The 18,678-nt window shown below is 35.3% G+C and overlaps 1 protein-coding gene across 2 annotated transcripts in view; it reads right to left on the bottom strand.

Annotated features, from left to right (window-relative positions):
- Positions 1-17,282, bottom strand: part of LOC149800687 (uncharacterized) — a 121,397-nt gene extending 104,115 nt beyond the window's left edge. The window contains exon 1 of one of the 2 annotated variants that reach the window (XM_089954721.1): positions 17,144-17,282. The gene's annotated coding sequence lies outside the window, so the exon portion shown is untranslated. Of the gene's footprint in view, positions 1-6,056; positions 6,089-17,143 lie in introns of those variants that run through there. The other variant, XM_089954722.1, reaches the window with a different exon arrangement.
- Between the last annotated feature and the right edge of the window lie 1,396 nt (positions 17,283-18,678).

The following is an 18,678-nucleotide window of genomic DNA, read 5'->3' as shown; positions in this document are numbered from 1 at the left end:
AATTTCTTACTTTTCAAAGATGGAGAAAGAAAAAAAAGTGTAAAATAATTAAGGATTGTTCCAGAACTGATATTATTCACGCAATTTAGAGCTGCACATTGAACCATCTTTTTTCTACTTAACACTTCACTGCACAAATTGAATACAACTCTTATACGTTAATCGTCTCAAATGATGTCACATCCTGCTGGTATGGAAGGGAGCTAACAAATTCGCGGCAGGTTCTTTCCGTTTGATCTCAGAATACAGGACAATATTGTGTATGAAATGTTTGTGCAAATACAATAGACACAAAGAAAAAAATAGCCGGGATAGATTATATACACAAACTACTATATATCCTTCTATTTACAATAAAATTGTGCAGGTCCGGGTTTTCGTCCCCTTTAAGCACACATATAAATTTATTAGTAAATTTACAATGAGTAGTTACTGCATCACTGACAGCTATGTGCATGCTTATTCACACATTTGACAATTTTATAAATGTTTACAGGCAATAAATTAACTAAGCCATTTAGACGTGTAAACAATGCAGTCATAATCTATAGGGCTGACTAGGCAAGCTTTTCATAATACTTCCCAATTTGACACATTCTACGGGTCACTAGTGGCTGAGTGGTGCTTTCCTTTACGTATCACTTTCTCTCACATCTCACCTAAATCCACAGAATTCAAGTCTCAACCCCACCAACACGAGTATGAGAGAAAGCTTGCCAATAGCTCCATGTGGGTTGGTTGTCCTTCCTGGGTTTTTCCCCCAACCAAATATAGTGGCCACCATGTATAACCTATCATGTGTTGAAAAATAACATTAAACCCACAAAACCACAATAAATGTATACAGTGCTGGTACAATATATAACTGCTCATAAGAAGAGTCCAATTGCAAAAATGCAGAGACCCAGATCTGCTGGCGCATTATGCACCAAAGATTTGCTTCTGTGCAATTTTGTTAGGAGTAATAAGTAGAACAAAGCAACATAGACCTGAATCTGCCAACGCATGATATGGAAGATCATAATACATACAACTGGACTCGATTTATAACTTAGTATACATATGGTAGATATATCCCCACATTTCCTCATTTAGAAATAAAATAGAAAAAGGAATATAACAGCAGTTTCTTTTTAATCAAAATATGAGACTGAATATTACACAAAATTCATCATTTTCTACTATAAATGAACATGCAGCCTACAAACTTCTAAACTCTGTTCAGTTTTTCTACAATGGCATTACACAAACCAGCAAGCTGAGCCTCAATCAATGGAGGTACATTTAATGCAGGTGGTTAAATCCTCACTCTTCATTACATATTAACAGTAAATTTCAGCAATTCAGCAACAGTAAATTTCACTGGAGAAACAGCTTGAATAAACCCACTAAATTGATACTTCATGCATGAAACTCCAGTAAATTTAATGTATACAGCAAGCGTACAACACAAATAACTCGAAGATAAATTATTTCTGTTGAGCAGTTAGAATTTGAAGTACCTGTCTCAACATGTATATTCCATTACTCTGAAATAAGACAGACATGTTAAAAAATGAGCACAAGTGATTCTGTGCAAATAAACATGACAATTATAAATAACAATTAACTGTGCAGTGTTACATACTGAACATTAAATGCGCTAAAACTGGAACCTTTCTGACACTCTCTATCAAACGTATGGTCAAACATGTACATCAGCAAGTACTGACGAAGAGAATGCTAACCTAGCAAAGTTAGTGGTGATGTTTTCCTCAACATCACATCATTATCTGAAATGCTGAAACTTTTGTTTTATGAAAACTTGGTGTTGACCACAGACCCACTGATCGGGGCAGAGTGATTACTGGCTATCAGGGTATGGTACTGGTTACCTTTCAGGGTAAAGTGCTGGTTGTCACATGCAGAAGGTTTTTATCTATTGAAACTATGAAAGAGAAAAATTGTTAACTGGACTGATTTCATAGATGGGAAGCACAGCAACAACTCCGTTTCATTCACTTTCACTAGTGTTCTCTCTTGGTCCTTACAAAAAGTACCAATGTTATTATGCTGAGATATGATTTTGCTTCAAACTCTTGTGACTACTGTTGTGTATATTTGATTTAATTTAATTGTTTGTTACTTCTATAAAAAAAATGTATTCAATTACATGCTATTATAAGGTAACTTTCTTTACTGGATTTGATATTGTCTAGAATAGAGTTCAGTTCTGACTGATTCTGTTGTTGTCGACATAAACAACTTTATTGAGACACTGTATCTAATGCTGACCTAGTTCCTGACCTTGATTCAGAAACAGTGGCAGTTCTGGCAAACAACCTTTTTTTAAAAATTCTTTCCCAGAGTAAGAACCATTGATTTCAGTTAAGGCCATACTGGGAGTACGTGATGTTAGGCAAGTAAAAAGCTTCCATTTTGTTCTGGAAGGGTGACCATCATACAGGAATCTGTTTTGCATCTTAAATTAATGTATAACTGTTTTCTGGAGAGAATTTGGGCATTTGGGGGCTCTAAACCACTGACACTTAAAGGTGTTTTATTGTGACCAGTTTGAGCTGAAATTTTATTTTATGGAATAAAAGTGATTCTTTTCCCTGGAAATTTATTTATAAGTGCTCATACAGAATTCTTGGACAAAGACAGTCATTGAAAGTTAATTGGAATTCAAAACTGGATTAATTTTGGATTTGATTAGTAAAACCGTAAGTTCTTTTTCTCATTTTTACTTAGTTCTGTAAGGGAAATAAATTATTTGTTAAATTTTACAAAGCTTGTTGTCTTCAAAACTGTTAAGTTTTGGAAGAGCCTAGACATGTAACACTACAGTGAACTTTTTTTTAAGAGCTAAGGTTTCCAAAACTGCAAAACTAACATAAGTAACTTATTTTTTTAATTTCGCCCTTTTCAGAGCTCCTTGTCTGACTATCTGACCTGAAGACTGCTACAATGCTGTTATGTCTTAAGTTAATCAAATACAATTGGAGCTGGCAATGACATGAAGACCAGGTGATGATTCACGCTAATTCAATTCAGTCTCTGCTGGAAAAAATACCTAGTTTCAGAGCCTGAGAGTTGGCAGTTGAGATATTACATACAGGATACAGTGTACATGTACAAGATTTCTTTTATATACCACTTTAGACTCCCAATGGTCAACATGAAACAAGAAAATAAGCAAACCATCCTGAGACAAATACATGTATTATCCAAAACAGCATCTGACAAATAATTTAAAATAATTGTTTACCCTCACTGAACTGTGGAGATGTAAAATATTTTGCTAATCTCACTGAACTGCCAAGAATGCATACATTCTGATAGTCTCAAGTGAATCTTAAAATAATGATTCTGAGTTTAAAATAGGAATGGAGAAATATCCAATTTTGCATGATTCATGATTATAAAAGTTTCAAGAAGCACAATAATAATAATAATAATAATAATAATAAAGTTATCCTGGTACTCATCAATACATTAGCTACCAAGATGTTTAATGTTAAGCATGGCATATAAAAAAATTCAGTAAAACACTCAGAAGCAAACTTTGCTTCAAGTATCTGAATGACTGGGATTCAAATATTAAGGTTTAAATGAAAAATGAAAACTGAAGAAAAACAAATACATAAAAGAAAGATTTGGTATAAAAAATACTTAACACTAGTAAATAATTCTGACATATAGGACAATTACAAAATTATGTATTTCCTCAGATAAGTTATTAATAAACAACCTGTAAAGGATGTTAAAAGCAATGTTGTGGAAGATAAAATTCAGTGTGTGTGTGTGTGTGTGTGTGTGTGTGACACACACACACACACACTACAGTAGAGTACTTGATGCCTGCCTTAACATTACATGACCATTTGGTGTTTTACCACACAACAATGTATTAAAATTTTACCTTAATTGGCTCAGAATTGATTTATTTTCAAAGTCTGGCAATTAAAAAGGTCTTAAATTTATTAATGGCTGTTACATAAATACAATTTACTACAAATACAATTTACTGTACATTGCTGGGATATTTTTTGTTTCTATACAGTCACAGATTGGCAGTCCCAATATTTTAATTTTAACTTTACAACTAATGGGCTTTTTATCCTTGTAGCAAAAACAAACATTCATTAAAACTGGTACACCCCAAAATATGAATCAACATCACTGTCAAGCAGAACTAGTGATCTGTACTACTTTCATAATTCTATCCATGTATATTGTATTCTTCATTGATGAAAATTGTACGTAGCAGTTTGCAAGTGCTACTTTCCTTCTGCATTACTGCAAATGGCTGCTTGCAAGTGCTACATTCATAATTCTAGTAAGGAATTTTCTATTCTTCATTGATGGAAGCTGTGAATGGCTGCTTGCTAGTGCTTAGATCTACTTTCCTTCTGCATCACTGTATCTTGCAATTTGCCAGCTAATGAATTGATTCTGTAGTTTGTGATATGGCAAATGCTATGTCAGTTAATAAGTTTTAATATTCTATTTATTATAAAATCTTGCTATATCGCAAGTTACACAGATTACACCTTCTAAAATCATGATTATAATGTAGCATCCAGCACGTTGCAAGTTAGCATCACAGAAGTTAGCATAAAATAATGCCTCACTATGACAACAGATGGTGCTGTGGCATGTCATTTCTTACAATACAACTACTCCCCTGACCCTAGCAACAGAGGTTATATCAATTTACAGCATGTTTGGGGCATCTTATTTAATATATCATTCGAATTATATTACTGCATTACAGTCAGCTGATTTATCAGAGTACATGTATTAACATTCAGAAGAGAGGTGGCCTGAAAGAAGCACAAAACAAATTAAATGTATCAAATTGTATACAATTAGATGTATTTACACAATGATATATTTCTGCTGACCCCTCCCACCCCATTTTTATTTGGACATTTTGTGGGTCTAACTTACTGCTGCCACACGTTGGCAGAATAAGGTAGCCACTTACAAGCAAGGTTTAAGGTCCTAATTTGTTTATGCATTCTCATTCGAAATGTTATCAATTTTGAGCAAGTTTATTATTTTAGAATGTAGCCCAAATTCTGCTTTTTGAATCAGTAAAGACCACATAAGGTTTGAGCAAATTGCAGATAATTGCACCTCAAGGCCACACTTTCTCTTTCTTTTTTATTCACAAGAGAGAGAGAGAGAAAGAGAGAGAGGAGACAGTACATTACAAAGAAGGTTCTGTTTATTCTCTCTCTCTACGAAATTAATTTTTACTGTTAGTCTGCAGTTTACAGTGGCAGTTTAATTTTATATATATATATATATATATATATATATATATATATATATAACAAGAAGTAAGGTACATATTCAAATTATACAGAATTCTTATATATCTTATATATGTATTGCATGGATGATTATGCAATAGCCAGCAAGTACTGTCACTAGTTGTCTGTGACAAGTATCTCGTATCTTGTTTCATTTTAAATCTCCAATTCCAAAAAAACAGCAAGAGGCAAATGACATGAAACAAGAACATCACATACAATGTATATACTGTAGCATAGCTATATGCTAGAAAAGTGATTTCATTATATAAGAAAATAAATTCTAATATTATGAAATACATTTTTAAATCTAAACATAAGGAACATATCCAACCAATTATGAGATGCTTTATTTCCACAGATATCAAACTGGAAAATACATTTTTATTATTATTTAAAATCGAATTCATCCATATATGAAGTGATATTTTTAGTACAGATAAGATGACTAACTGTATGGTACCTCACTGATAAAGCATCGGACTCCTTTGGTAGCAATTATAAAAATATAATATAATGAATATAAATAACGTTGCTACCGCTACCAGTATCCAGCTCAATTTGTTTTTATTATTACTGCTACTTGCTTGATACATTTTGATATGAAATTAATATAGTAGTTAAAAGCGATTACCTGGTAATACAAATTTTTACATCTATCTTCTACAGATGTGGTTGTTTTCTGTTAGAGGAGTAAGACACACACACCCCATAATTTTTTTTTTTAATTTTATAAGTTTTTAAGGTACTCACAGCTCAGGCTGTTGCATCCATCCCCTCTTCCACATAAACATCTTAATTTGTTTGTGATTTTATCATTATTTTATCCTGTTTAAAATATAAGTTAATATTGTCATAACACAAAAAATGTCAGCAAAATACAACTATGCAATAAAGCAAAATAAATAAATAGAAACTATATAGTCATGTGTTTAACTTTTCATAGGAAATAGAAGAAAAAATATTTAATATAAACGGCATTCATAAAAACAATATTGATAGATGAATTAGCCTAAAGCAAAAATTATCATACAGGTAGGCAATAAGGTACAAATACCTGGATTATCTTGTTACATTGTTCTTATAGATTTATTTGCCAATCCCTTTTACCTTTCACTGTCACATGAATAAAACATGAATAAAGGCAAGCTTTTCACACAATTTGGCTTTTGGATTGGACATACGCTCATAATTGCAAACACTGAGGAATTAAAACTGTGAATTCTGGATTGGCAGAGACAGATTTCTTCTTGTAAATTATGCCTCAAGAAGAGTCAGGTTATATTCCGATGTGACTGTTTCATGAATTAATACCCCCCCAAAAAAAACATTCCATTACTGGATCTGTATATACAGTGTACAAAACTGCTCAGTTTTTGGAGAATTATTTTCTCCGGGCAATAAAATAAGTTGTTTGCACTTTCTGTGAGCAAAAAAAAACATGAAAAGGATTATATTTTGTTTGCTAACATTTTTTTTTATTTCTGATGTTTTTATCTTCACAAAATCATTACATTTAAGAACCTGAGACGAAATTTTAAATTTGGCCCGTTATCCCTAAAATATATGCCTTGGATGAACGTTTATGGTGAATTTCATAATTTAAACGAATTAATCACTCAGCAGAGAGAGAGAGAGAGAGAGAGATTCATAAGTAAGTTAGTTTCTTCACAGAATAATAGAAACCACAAGCCAATTTCTGACTGCAGTTGTATATCTGAGCAGAAAGTAACAGCTACTTTATAAGCATGCAATACATTTTAATGGGAGTTATAGGCTGTAAGAGCTATTCCACAGAGAAGACACAAAACTGGGTTTCAGAAACTGAAGCCACTCAAGTACCAGTTTGTTACTTTGTGAAAAACGGGGTCATTATGAGAAAATGGAGACCACCTGATGTGCCTGCTGGTGATGAGTGGTCAGTGAGCAATCAAACTGTTGTTCCTAAGTCATATCAACAGGAAATGTATAGCCTAGCCCATAGAACTCCTTAAGCTGCACATTCTGGTGTCAGTAACACTTATCACAAGATCCTGAATCATTTTTATTAGCAGAAAATTAAAGTGATGTTTCTAAGTACCATAGATCTTGTCACACTTGTCAAATGGTAGGAAATCCCAATCAGAAGATATCTAAGGCACATCTGCAACCTATTCCTGCATTTGACCATTTCACAAGCCATTCAGCAGCAAAATGGTAGACTGTCGGTTCCTTACCTAACACCAAGTCAAGTAACCAACACTTGTTGACCATAATATGTGCATCCTCAAGATTTCCGTAGGCTATTCTTTTGAAGAATACTGACACAAAAACTGTTCTAAAAGTTTAGGCAATGATGTTTTAACACTTGTTTGCCTCCCCCAAATCTGTCCAGCAATTTTATGTTTGATCATTTCCAACAACTTATGCTTGAATTTGACATCCAACAGTAAATTTGTTCTGCCTATCACAAGACTATCCAAAAACACTCTAACCTACCCAGGATACATGTATAAAATTATAATGAATCAAACCTTAAAAAAGACAGTGATCAGTAAAATCCTGCACTGTATAATTATCGAGTAAGATCACGAAGAGTTTTTTCCCATGTTAGTAATTATCACAAAATGAAAGACCCTATGACTTACCCTAAAACAGCAAAAGACTGTCCCAAAACATCCTCAACTACGCAGGGCACATGTAGGCAATTAAATAAAATCAAACCAAATAAAAATACAGTGATCAGTAAAATTCTACCCTGTATAATTATCAAGTAAGATCAGTAGAGTTTTTTATCTTGTTGATACTTGCTGAAGGAAAGACCGTAAGACTATCCCAAAACACGCTCATCGACCCAGGATGCATGTAAACAATTACAATAGTTTAATGAAATACGCAGACTTGGTGCATTTTCTCTCTATCTTTGATCATAGATAATTCACTAAACTACTTTTATGTTGCAAAGAGCAGCACACTTAATAAGTCGGAATCATGCGTCAGAACATTCATATTAAAAAAATCACTTAAAGTTTTTTTTGTAATTGTTAATGTGAAAAAGAGCAGCTGAATAATTTGAACCTAAGGGTGCTATATTTATATTTATAAAATTGTTGAACCAGTTTATTATTTTTAATTGGTTTGATAAAGGTAAGAATTACAATAAACAGAAGTAAAATCTCCTGTTAATTATATATTTTGTTTCTGTTTATTTCCACTCTTAAGGACAAAAGTTTTAAAAGATGCAAACCAGTTTTAAATGTTTTTTTTGTTAATATTTTTATTGTTTTAATACATTCAAAGGTTGAGGTTCTGTACATTAACAATGCACATTAGGAACTGGAAAACAATCATACACTAAATCTAATACTTCTAATTGCAAGTAAACATTTTTATCATGATACAAACATGATTTTCCAAAAAAGTTCCACAATTTGATTGTTTCAGCTTGTGCGACAAAATATGTTCCAAAATGAAGATGTGATAAGAATAAGAAAACCTTTAGGAATGCTTAATTTTTTAAAAGGTCATTTTATCTATAAACATTTTTATGTGCTATTGATGTTGCTCTGAAATATTATTTTCGCCAGAGCTTATGTACAAAAGTATCACAGGAAAAGAAAAACGTCTGTATGGTGCGTCAGAGGGGATGACATACAATACGTTCCTTACAACCAGGGGTCATCCGATGAAAGCTTGTTAAGAGCGTACAAGGGAATATATCATTGTCATTTATGATCCTTACTTTGCTAAAGTAACTAATGTTTCCAAAGTAATGAGAGGTATCACTAAGAAGTAGATTTCTTAAATGGTGAAAGCAAATACTTAAGTGCTTCAAAAGTGAGGCTGAAAAAGATGGACCACCCTGCTCAGTGTATGCATTTTTGTTTTCGTAAGGTGCTAGAAATCACTTAGATCTTCGAGAAAGCACATGGTTTTAGAGAATGATTAAAACTTTGTTGCAATCGTACACCTTTAAAAAAACGGGACTGAAAGAGTTGCAATGTTTACCAACACAAAATGAATGCCGCAAAGCTCCATGGGAAGCATTGATTATTTCTAGCAAAGGAAAAACTTTAGAAATTTAGCCCCGACAATCAAACCCATGCAGACAGAGCTGAGATGGCAGTGCTCTGTAACGATAGCATTTAGAATACTCACTGTGAGAAAGCTTATTAATAGCTTCCTGTTAGTTGGTGGTTCTTCCTCAACCAAATACACTGGCTGCCATGTATAACCTTTCATAACCTAGGCATATATAAATGAATGAAATGAACCAGAAATGAATATAATAGAAAAAAATATTAATAAATGGACCACAGCTGAAAAGGAAGGACAAGAACCAAATATATTCAGTTAAAAAAGGGCATTAAATCTTTTTACTGAGAATAGTAATATAGGCTGAACTGAACACTACTGGATAAATACTGATTGCGAAAAGGTACTACAAATAATACTATATTGTAACCAACGTGTTCATGATTATAAAACCATTAAAAGAGAGTAGAAAAGAAGTATAAAGAGTGGATGAGTAATGTCCAAAGTCAAACATAAAATGAAATCTGCACTAGAGTAACTCATTATTAGTAAAACCTAAAAGACACTTAGTACTCACATTATAACAAGAATATAAAAACAGACCATACAAACTTTCACCTTCCATAACCAAAGTTCAAAACAGCATGGTCAGACAAGGACCCTGATTGCTACAATTTCTCAGGACCTCAAAAGAGGAACTATGTACATACAGAGGTGTATCCAACAACAATAATGGGCCATAACTCTGTAAAACAACAGTTCCTTGGAGGAACTTCTGCTCTACTTGTCAAAAAGAACTTCCAGGAATCCACAATAAGATTGTCACTTTTAAGTGCTAAGCACTTACACCATCTACCAAACTTCGAGTGACAAAAACATTTTCTTGCTTGCCAAAAAACAAAATACTTGTTAATGCAGCAAAACATTCTCTGCCATGTCCATTGATCTTGAACCTGACATCTGGATAAATGCATTCAACTTACCCTGGACAATGCTAAGATATACATATAAAAAAGCACCCATTCGCCAAGTTTGGTTAAATCTATAATTCATACTTTTTATTTAAATAAAAGAAAACAACCAGTTTTTTCAGTGACTATAATCAAGGTATTGAAAAATTATATCCACAAACTGCATTTAATAAATACCCATTTATACTTGTTTGTGCTGTCATGCTCGCAAGCCAGTAATTTATTTCAAGAGGGTAATCTATCCTCCCTCTCCCCTCCAGGCCCTCAGCTACATGTAACAAAGTACAAAAGAAGAAAAGGTAACTTTAAGTATGACATAAACTGAAGGCTAATTCTACTTCATGAACATTCACATTTTGGCACATTGGGCAGGGTCCAGTTTCATAAATTGACCCCTGGCAAATTTCTTAACTTAAGTCTATGGTCTGACTTTTTCAGCTATTATTGTTTACTATTTAAAGATTTGGATATACATGTATTTGTGAACTATGTGTTTCAGGCTTGTGTTGTTCTTGAAACTGATGTCAGGCATGTACACCTTCCATAGTTACTCTGCAGTATGTTGATAGTGAAATACCAATAGTTGGCTAGGAAGAGCTAGCCTCCCATAGTAGTAAACACATGGGTTTGGGGCAAGTAGAATATCTCAAAAACGGCTTTGATGACTACTATTTTCAATTGCATCAGCCTGTTTAGTACACACAGTTCTGCAGAACTGTCATCTTGGAAAAGGGCTTGTGTTTGCACTGTAAGCATCACATGGTGTCAAAAATAACCTTCGGATTTTAAAATTGCAGGTGGAAATTTGGGATTGGGGTGCATAAACTTCTGTTAGAACTGCCACTGATTTCTCTGGTCAAGTGGATAATATTCATATGCTTTGTTTTAGTATAGGTATCCAAAAATATGAACCTTTTTGACCTCACTTGTGTATTTTATTTTTCATGCTTTTTTATACTAGGTCACTGATTGCGGCATTAAATTTGTAAATAAAAACTGGCCTCTGCCCTCTTACACACACCTAGTCTGTTCTCCTCTCTCCCTCAGCCCTGGTTTTGTGACTACAATGTATCACACACGCACACTCACCAACATGTTTGAAGTTGTTTAATTTAATGTGTACATATACAGTTCTCCCTAACTAAAAGACCTTTCACCATCTATTAAAGGAGGCCTACTTTATAGGCAATCTGATTAAAATCAGATCTCCAATGTCCTGGTGAAAATTTGACAGTGACAGCTTAGGGGTCATGTTCTGGGTACCTTTGAGTTAGCCAATGGAAATAAAGCTTTCAGAAACTTGAAAGCGACTCAAATCTATTGACAAACACTGATGCCTTCAGCTATACTGTTCAGTCTCCCAAACGTGAAGATATAAGACTTCATCTGACTGGCTCATAAAATTGGTAATAATATAGGTCACCAGTACATGACCCCTAAGCATTTTCTGTCAAACCAATTTGATTAAAATCAGATCTCCACTGTTATACATGAAGATCTGACAGCGACCGCTTAGGGGTCATGTTCTGGTAACCTATGTTATTACCATAATCGCTAATTTTATTAACAAATCAGATTAAGTCTTATATCTTTGCATTTAGAGACAGAGCACTGTGGATGATGAGTGTTAATGTGTATCGAACGATTTCAGATTTTTCAACGCTGCATTTCCATTAGCTAGTTCAACAGTCATCAGAACATGACATAAAGCGGTCATCATCAGATCTTCACGCAGGACAGATTTTAATCAGATTGACCTAATAGGTATTTAATACATACATATATACTCATGTAAGAGACCAGGCCAAATGCAAACTGCACTGACCCAGAATGCACTGGCAGACCTTGGTCTGTGCAGTTTGTCTGGAGTAATCAGTAGAATAAACAACATAGACCCTGATCTGCAGACACATCATGCCTGGGCACATCACGGTCTTTATTGTTTGCAGTTTGACCCGATTTATAAGCAAGTATGTATATCCATACTATGACTATATAATTATATTGGGTCCATAATTATACCTCACTTATAACAAGGGCTACATGACATTGAGGTGCTTAGAAATGAGTTTTGTATACACACAGCAAACAGGAAATTGCATCTAAAATCAAGGTAAAGAAGATCTACAGTGAATATAAATTTTTGGAAATATTTTCCTGATGGTTTTTGTTTCTTTTGGACTTTTAAAATAGCGTTAACAGTTTTTCAGTCATATTGCTACAATGTCTGCAGTGTGGCAGTTTATAGTGATGTCTAGCAATTGGGCATCATACTGCAGACTCGCAGCAAGAAGTCCCACGCAGTCATACTATCCTGACACCAGACTGACCAGTCCTAGCACTAACCATATCTATAAGTCTCTGGTGTATGTGTGATTTGGATTTTTAACGTAGCTTAAACAATTTTTCTCATATCGCTACGATGTCTGCAGTGTGGCAGTTTTTAGTGATGTCTAGCACTAGGACATCATGTCGCAGACATGTAGTGTGATGTCCCACCCAGTCACATTATCCTGACACCAGGCCGACTAGTCCTAATACTAACTTCGCAATGCTGAGCGCCAAGCGAGGAAGCTGTTAGTACCATTTGTGTAAGTCTCTGGTATGACTTGACCAGGGTTCAAACCCGCATCCTCCCGCATGTGAGGTGGATGCTCTAAACACTAGGCCACCAGAGCAGTCAATTCTCCTGATGGTACGGGATGCTATAGCAGCACAGCTGGTAGCAGGGCCTCAGCTAGACTTTGCATTTGTTGTTAAATGCAAAAGAATGTTAAAAGTGGAGCTTCTTTTTTTTACTGACTGGTGAAAGTAGCTGGCAACAAATTTTTATAAAGTAAATTTTTAAGTTTTTCACTGATATCAGCGACTCAGGACACTTAATACCTGTTGTAACTATCTGCGGCAGTCAGTGAATTATGTTGGTGGATGATGAATAAGATGTTATTCGAACATGACTGCAGCTAACTGCAAGCTGTTGGTTTTGAGAAGCAATCAAATGTGATTCGTAGGAAAAAAGGAATGGCTGGTGGATATACTGTATTGTTGAAGAGGTCAACAAAAAGATTTGGTGTCATTTGCATGTGTTGTTAATTTATGTTTATTGCAAACTTTGAATGTGTGACACACTTGGGACAACTTAAGTGTTTTAGAGATTATTTACATAGATAGCACATTTTCTGGTCTGAACTTAACTGAGTAACACAGAATGCCGCTATAAGGATGACAGGAAATTGCATTTAAAATCACGGTAAATAAGATCTACAGTGAATAAAAAATTTTGGAAATATTTTGCTGATGGTTTCTTACTTTTAAAATAGCTTTAACATTTTTTCAGTCATATCGCTACAATGTCTGCAGTGTGGCAGTTTATAGTGATGTCTAGCAATGGGGCATCATACCGCAGACATGCAGCATGAAGTCCCACCTAGTCATACTATCCTGACAACAGACCGACCAGTCGTAGCACTAACCATTTTTATAAGTCTCTGGTGTGTGTGTGATTTTTATTCAACTTATCCCATTTTCCACTTTTTTAATAATAAAAAAACCAACTAAAATTCTAGCTAAAACACTAACAATATATCCTACTAAGTAAAACCTAGCTATGACATGGTTTTATTTAACCAATGACCTAATTAAATGATGACATACTGTAGCCATCAATTACATAAAATTTCTCTCCACAAATTATATCCAGAATAACTTTTGTTTAACATAATCAAGACATGATCAAGGTTCATTATTGACTCAGTCCTTGCATTGCTGACCCTGTTCTTCATCTTTAGTGCAAGAAAGTTCCCTCCATGGTGCCCATTCAGCACACAAAAGACCCATAACAAACAATGTTAAAATACTGCTAGTCATTTTACATTGAACCAAGTGCATTCCAAGCTTACTGAATCAAGTGCACTGATCATCAAAAAAGCGTAAGAAAATCAATTGCACTGACTGAGAAGAATTTCTTACTGATTTTGATTAGGTTGTCCACCAATCGAGTGCACATGATCAGTGGCCATTAACAGAAAATGTAAAGAAGAAAAGATGAAGAAGATACAAGAGCCCCTTAAAAAAACTGACATTAATTTCCAGGAATTAAAGATATAACCATTTACTGCATTTAATGGCTGCATGCTGAAACCATATCTGATATTCTTCAGCATTAACAAGATTGTCAAATTAGCTGCTGTGGTGGCCATACTGGATGTCAGAGATTGACACAATTTATATTTAGGACCAACAATAAAGCATTAAGAAATCTTTGGGTGAAAAGCCGATGTTGATATGACTCTGTTTTGGAGGAGCATGATAACAAGACTTTCATGACATCCATCGTCGCCATCACATTGGCACCATCTCCATAGAGGAACCAACAGACATCATAAGAAGTCTTTTGGTGAAAGCACAATTTCAATATGATCAGCTATCATGGTGAAGTACATGTAGCAGTAACAAGACTTTCCAGCTGGCCATTGTGGGGACCATACTGGAAGTCAGACCAACTAGACATGATAAAAAGTCTTTGGTGAAAATCCCATGCTGATATGAACATTCAGTCAGGAGGAGTGATACAAAAATTTCAATATGACCACTGTAGTGGCAATAATGGAAGTCAAACTGGATTCATTTTCATTTAGGATCAACTAAACAACATTAAGAACTCTTGTGGTGAAAAACCCATTCAAATGAAGTAGTGATAAGATTTCAAGATGAATGCTGTGGTAGTCATTATGGACATCAGAATTCAGTGCAAAATTCAAATCAAAGAAACTGGAAAGGCTTATAATCCTCACAGGTACTTGGTTCATGGATTCAATCAATTCTGCAAGAAACTTGTAAGGGGATGGGGGTTAAACTAACTTTTGCAAAACTTACCCATCGCTACAATATAACATTTTCTTTTTTATTGTTGAAAAGCCTCATCCATTTAAAGTGAATGCATCCTCCCACAGAGTGGAGAACTGTCAACAAGACACAGTCCACTTGTGCACCTCACATGTCCATGCACTAAACAATTTCTTTTCATAGATGGCAATTATGCCAGGACATCAGTCAAAACTGGGCAAAAGTGAGTAGAAACACACTCAGAGGTTCATATGAGGCTTTGGGTTAAGGAACAAAAAACTTAATAGGATCAGCAAGGTGTGAATCTGAACCAACTAGCTAAGCCCTAAAAGAATTATAGTGTGTTGGAAATGGCAGCCTTTGATAGTGGATGCTGGACATCTCTTGGTCTCAAAATGGAACAAAAGGAAATCAGCAATAGAAGTTAGAGGGAAGCTCGGATCAACCTGTCTCCAAATACACCAATCATATAAAATTCTCCATCTGGCATCATAAACACTGGATGCTGAAGCTCTCCTGGTATGAATGATGCAACTGGCAACCTGGCCTGAAAGCTTGTTCCAGAATGGAAGGCGAGTTTGAGAGCTTCCTCCTAGTGGCTCTTTGAATATTTCCATGCCATGTACCCAACTGACTAGGTCTCATTTAACATTGGACTATGGCTGTTCCTGTATGAAAATATTAGTGGATGACCCCATGGGGTGATTTACATTAATAAGCTTCTGGCCCATAGCAGCCTAAAGCAGACTTGAAGGACCAATGTTGATGATTCTTCAAATTTTGTGAAGCTACATAGGTACAAGGACGTGTTTTCAAGTTTTCAAATTTTGTGAAGCTACATAGGTACAAGGATGTGTTTTCAAGTTCCAATGAACTATATTTCAGTGGGCTCGAATATGATGCCGCAATCAGATTAAGCTGACGTTTCTTTAACAAAGCAAATAAAAACAAACTAATAATGAAGAAAGTGTTTTGATGGCTTTGTTCTATTCTTCATCCTTTTGACTGATTTCAGCCAAATGAAATGTAGGCCTACAGAACTTGAAAACATCCATTTGCTTGTGTGAGAATTTTAATTTATTAGAAACAAAACATCAGAGTAAATAAATATCCCTTGAGATTGTAAAAAAGCGTCAATATGGGTTGCCAAGTGACATATTCCAGAAAATCTGACTTCTCCTTCCAATTTTATTCGAACTCGAACACGCTACTCAGCGCCATTATTTATTTGGTAAGATGGAGACCCCAACAGCATAAACATCATGGTAAACATCTTCTTACATTGTAGGACCACAGTTTTGCCCATTTCGGCGCCTGTAACGCAGAAAAGTCAATGATGGCTTGATGGATAGAAAAATGTCTCAGGAGTAAAACAAGTCATATAGTATGGACGTGTACCTTTAAAGACAGAAATAGCAGAAAGAAATCGAGGGTCATGGGTGGAACGAAGTATTTGGAAGTTCAGTACCTTTTCTCTTATATATTATGATAGAGAGGGTCCTATGTCAGAACGGGTCATGGGGGTAATCTAAGGTATTTCTGTCACTCTGTATGATTTTTTCCTTTAGATTATTGGGTTTTTTTTCTTCTCAACATCAAGCTCGCGTCGAGCACCTGTGTGTAAGACTATCTTAACACAGACCTTCTAATTTTATTCAATTATCAGCCTAATGAACATTCTGTTATTTGAATTGATTTCGCGTTTCATACAATGTTTTGGTCGCGTCCTCTCTGTACGTTTTTAAAATATCAATTTTATTCGTATTTACTTATTGTTTCATTCCAATAATGCCTCTAGATTGTTGACAGTACTGTCCTACTCCACGATGTATCAAATGCCTGTATTAAAACTGTACACTGCACAGCTAACCTTGTGCCCTGGCAAAAAACATATTTACTTGTCATATTCTGGCTGCAAAAAAATATGACAAAGTAAGGTACGCGCAAGTGTAACAGAAACATTTGAATACCAGGAGTATTTGAAACTAAGAATAGCGTTAATGTAGTTACCTTCATACCGCCATCTTCTTTCTAACGCGCATGGGCAGATGATACGTTTGTTGTGACAGTTTTATTTCCTTTCTCGTACTTGCACAGTTGTCTGGACTTTAGTCTGTGCGTTGAATTATTCGGTTAAGCCTCATCTCTTTTCCAATCCTTCCAATCCTTTCCAATCGTTAGCCTGGTTCTCGGCCCGATATAGGTACAGCTCATATGAAAACGAAACTAGGTAGCTACCAACCATATCAAACTATAACCTGACAATAAAAAATCTTTTGTTTCTATCCCCCTACCGATTTAAATAATGGAAAAATTTAATGTGATAAAAAGTGCAAGGAACTTAGTCAATTCATTCACTGAGTTATAATTTCTAACCTGACTAGAGTAGAGTGGCCCTAACACCGTCATCTTATTCGCGTTTCATGCTTAACGGAAGTTTTCAGTGTAATAGACGGACATGCTTGGATCCATCTCCAGTTTCGGACAAGTCCATTTTCAGCAAAGGGGTGTAGCAGCAGGGAAGTTGTACAGACCAGACGTTCCAGACCAAATAAAGCCTCCTACGAGAACTTTCTCCGTAGAAGCCTCATATTTCAAAAATAAGCCTTCCTACGAAAATTAATTTGCGTAAATTCACTCCCGACTGCAATTTTTTGTGTGCAAAATCAATGATTCTGGACAAGTAAAAAAGGGGGGGGGGGGAATTTATTCTGGTGTCGACGAAGTTTGCAAAGTTTGGCTGCAAGTCTCATGAATAAATTTGATCAAGACCGATTCGATATCTACTACGCGGATCATGAAGATTAATCGTGATAAAACCGTGCGGTGTTGCCTGGGCGCGGCTGAAGAAATTTTTGAATTTGTTTATGTCCATATCGCCGTTGCACCAAGTCTGATGAATATTTCTCAACGTGTGAGTATCAACGCCATTGAAAACCGACAAAATATTACAATTGTCCCTAATTACCTTTGGAATTTGCGTATATCGCTGCGTCACGTAAATAACATCGGTGTTCTTGTGTCGGCCACGCGAAAATATCCTAGCCGGATTAGTTTGCTTATCCAGCATAACATCATCGAATACAACAAGATTATTAACATCGCCATCTAAATTTTCCACGGATGGAGCTTCATTGATGTCTGTGATGAATTCGATTGTGCCTTCGTCGGTATTGTCGCTGAATTCCTTTAGCACTTGATAACATCGCTGATCATCAACGGACGGTGCAACCAAATACAATTTGTCCCATTTTAGCCATCGCATTATCAAATTTAGCAACAATTGAGTCTTTCCAGAACCAGACGGGCCAATAATTATCATCCTTATCGAATTTGGTAACACCGCGTTGTGTTTCACCTGCTCGCGTCGCTTCGTGGCTGAAAAATCAATTACATTCATGTTACTAGAATACATGGATCTATATTGTGTTAAGTGTCGCACGCGCACAGCTACGATAAATCCAACCGAAATCGTCACACGCAATAACAGGAACGCAATTGCAGGAGAATGCGAAGTTTGTAAGACACGCAAGTTCAAATTTGTA

The sequence above is a fragment of the Sinohyriopsis cumingii genome, chromosome 4, assembly GCF_028554795.1.
Source record: "Sinohyriopsis cumingii isolate HCF-2022 chromosome 4, ASM2855479v2, whole genome shotgun sequence".
Taxonomy (NCBI): Eukaryota; Metazoa; Mollusca; class Bivalvia; order Unionida; family Unionidae; genus Sinohyriopsis; species Sinohyriopsis cumingii.
Note: the sequence above shows the minus strand (reverse complement) of the source record. Positions and strands in the feature narration are given on the sequence as shown.